General features: G+C 36.9%; 1 pseudogene; it reads right to left on the bottom strand.

Moving 5' to 3' along the window:
• Positions 1 to 330: 330 nt before the first annotated feature.
• Positions 331 to 1,144, bottom strand: LOC133074126 (glycine cleavage system H protein, mitochondrial-like; annotated as a pseudogene).
• Between the last annotated feature and the right edge of the window lie 2,585 nt (positions 1,145 to 3,729).

Raw genomic sequence — 3,729 nt, 5'->3', positions numbered from 1 at the left:
GTGTTTTATGGGAAGAGTTCAAAATTTCCACATTAACAGGACTTTATTTTATTTTATTATTAGTATTAAATTGTTTATTCTCCTGCAAGGCTGTTGCTTCACTGTATAAAAATAGCACCAGCAAACACAGTATATTGCAAAATTAAGACAGTAATATTCTTCACTGGACACTATACAACTAACAAACTTTTCTCCACTGGCAGTTATTTCTAGTGGGAAGATCATTTTGACCCAAATCCAAGGATAGCTGTAAGCAAGTTACAATGTCATATAAGGTATAAGATAACCATGTTATCCTTGAATTACATAATTTTTATAATTAGTTTTTATCAGAGATAATTTCAGGAATTCTGAATATTATAACTGGAGCCTAGCCTAAAAATCACAGGATGCTGTGGAAAAGATACACAGTGTTTATCTGAAGGCATTAGAAAGTTAAGGGGTATTTTCTTTAGGAAACATTGTTACAAGTAGTTTCTTTTGCTAAAAGTTGCTTTTTAAATATCTATCCACCACTAATTTAAGACAACTATGCTAGATTAAGTTGTTTCAAAGTAGTTTATTTAGGGGTTCCATTTTCATTCCTCAATAGATTTTATGTATTTTTCATATGCTTCTTCACTCATTAGTTCATCTAGTTCTGAAGGGTTACTGAATGTCATCTTGATCAGCCAACCATCTTCATAACAAGACTTGTTGACAAGTCCTGGATTTCCTGCTAGAGCTGTATTAATTTCAGGTACTTCTCCTGATAGAGGGGAATAGAGTTCACCAGCAGCTTTCACACTTTCCAAAGCACCAAACTCCTCGTTTGTTCAACTTTGTCCCAACTTCAGGCAGACTACAGTAAACAACATCTCCCAAAGCTTCCTGTGCAGAAGTGCTGATTCCCACTGTTCCAACACCGTTTTCTGGTGTTACCCATTCGTGTTTTTCTGTGAATTTCCGCACCGACAGCAGAGCAGGGCCGGTGCGCAGTGCCCGGACGGCACCCGCCCGCAGCCCCCAGGGCCGCGGCAAGCAGGGCGCGCAGGCTGCCGACCGCGGCCCGCACGCTCCGCACCGCTTGCAGCGCCAGGTTCGCACGGGTGCGGAGGGTCTCGGCGCGGCACCTAGGGCACCCCGGCCGGCGGGGGCGGGGCATTAACAGGACTTTAGAAATGATTAATTTCAATCCTTATAGATGACTTTGAGGGATTCAAGACCTTTTTGTTATTCAGTTGCTAGTTGCGTCCGACTCTTTGCAACCTCATGGACTGCAGTGTGCCAGGCTTCCCTCTCCATCACCATATCCCGGTGTTTGTTCAAACTCACATCCATTGAGTCAGTAATGCCATCCAACCATCTCATCCTCTGTCTCATCAAGACTTTAGTGGAGGAAGTAATTGCAGATTAGAAATAGCAAGAGAACTAGAATTAGAAATGTAACCTTAATATGTGCCTGGATTACTAAAATCTTAACATAAAACTTTACCAAATGAGGAGTCTCTTCTTATGGATTATCAAAGAAGTAGTTTCCTGAGATGGACTCTACTCCTGATGAAGATGCTGAGAAGATGACTGAAATGACACAAAAAGATTTGAATGTAACATAAACTTAGTTAATAAAGCAGCAGGAGGCTTTGAGGGGATTGACTCCAATTTTGAAAGTTCTATTGTGGATAAAATGCTATCAAACAGCATTTCCTTCTACAGAGAACTTGAATGTGAAAGGAAAAGCAATTAATATTTTATTGTTGGCTTATTTTTAAAAATTATTTTTAAATTATTTTTAAAAATTGCCACAGCCACCCCAACCTTCAGCAACCATCACCCTGCTCAGTCAGCAGCCATCTACATCAAGGCAAGACCCTCCACCAGCAAAGACAACAACCAGCTGAAGACTCAAACGATGATCAGCATTCTTTAGCAATAAAGTATTTTTAAATTAAGGTATGTACATTGTGAGGTTTTCAGGATGTGATGCTATTGTACACTCAATAGACCACAGTATAGTATAATGTAAACATCATTTTCATGTGCACTGGGAAACTAACCAAAATGACTTGCATTATGGTGATAATTGAAAAAGTGTGATATTGTGATAATTGTGTGATTGGAACCAAGTCTGTGGTATCTCCTACATATACCTGTAATTTCCTTTTGATTAGTGTTGGAATTGTGTAGAATTGTGTATTCATTCTTTTACTTTTAATCTATCTGTATCTCTTTTGCTTAAAGATGATTTCTTGTAGACAACATATATTGGTTATTTTTTAATCACTTTGGCAATCTCTGTTTTAATTATGCAGTTAGACCAGTCATATCAAAGTGATTGTTGGTATGGTAAAATTAGCATCACCCATAATTGTACTTGTTTTCAGTGGTAGACTTGTTCTTTGTTTCCTTTTTTAATCTTCCCATCTTTATCTGCCTTCACTTGTTTTAAGTGACCATCTCATATGATAACATTTTCTCCCTTCTCTCAATGTATCATTTATCCTTCTTTTAAAAAAGTGATTCAAACTAAGTTTTCTTTCAGATAACATTGTGCAACTTCATGGGTAGGCCTGGTACCTTATAATGGAATATTCACCACCCCTCCATTGTTTTCTGACAAGAATATTTTGTAATCCTTATGCTTGAACTTCTCTAAGTAAGTTGCCCCCCTCCTTTGACTGCTTTCAGAGATTTTCTTTGCTTTTAATTTTTCTTCTGTTCCAATATAATATGTAAATTTATATTACAGAGGTGTAAATTTCTTGGTATTTAGCCTTCTGGGTATTTCCTGTATTCCTGAGTCTATGATTGGTATCTGTCATACATTTTTGAAAATTCTGAGCTATTGTTGCTTCAAATATTTCTTCTGCTCCTTGCTTCTCTTTCTGGTGTTCCAATTATGCATATATTTTATGTTTTATAATTATTCTGAAGATATGGGATATTCTTTTCTTTTTTCATTGTCTGTTTTTATTTGCTTTAAAATTTTGGAAGTTTCTCTAAACATTATCCTGAAGCTCACCAACTCAATTTAACCATGCCCAGAGTACTAATAAGTGAATGAAAGGCATTCTTCATTTGACATGGTATTTTTTATTTTGAACATTTCTTTTTGATTCTTTCTTAATATTTTCATCTCTGCATATATTATCTCTCTATTCTTTTATGCTATCTAATTTTTATCCCCTTGGAACCCTTAGCATATTAAAAATATCTATTTTAATTCCCCCTATCTGGTGATTTCAAGATTTGTGTCATCTGTATCAGGTCCAAATGTTTGCTTTGCTTTTTCAGACTATCTCGTCTTTCAGTATGTGTTGTAATCTTTTTTGAAAGCCATGTCTGATGTATTGGGAAATAGGAATTAAAGCAATTATTCCTTTTTTTTTTCAAGGATTTATGCTAATATGTCTAGAAGTTGGGCTGTGTTTAATATTTATAGTTCTGTAGCTGTCAAAGACTTCAGTTTACTGTAATTTCCTGATGTTTTTCTGCTTCCTTTATCTTTGTGTTTCCCTAAAGTCTCTGTTAAATATAGTCAGTATCTTCCAGCTCTCCTTGTTCTAATCTGCTGTTGTTATACTGAAGTCCTATTTAATAGGGACTTCCCCTGGTGGCTCAGTGGTAAAGAATCTGCCTGATAATATAGGGGATGTGGGTTCAATCCCTGGGTTGGGAAGATCCCCTGGTGAAAGAAATGGCAACCCACTCCAGTATTCCTACCTGGGAAACACCATGGACAGAGGAGCC

This window comes from Dama dama, chromosome 19 (genome assembly GCF_033118175.1).
Source record: "Dama dama isolate Ldn47 chromosome 19, ASM3311817v1, whole genome shotgun sequence".
Classification (NCBI taxonomy): domain Eukaryota; kingdom Metazoa; phylum Chordata; class Mammalia; order Artiodactyla; family Cervidae; genus Dama; species Dama dama.
This window is presented reverse-complemented; position numbering and strand designations above follow the sequence as displayed.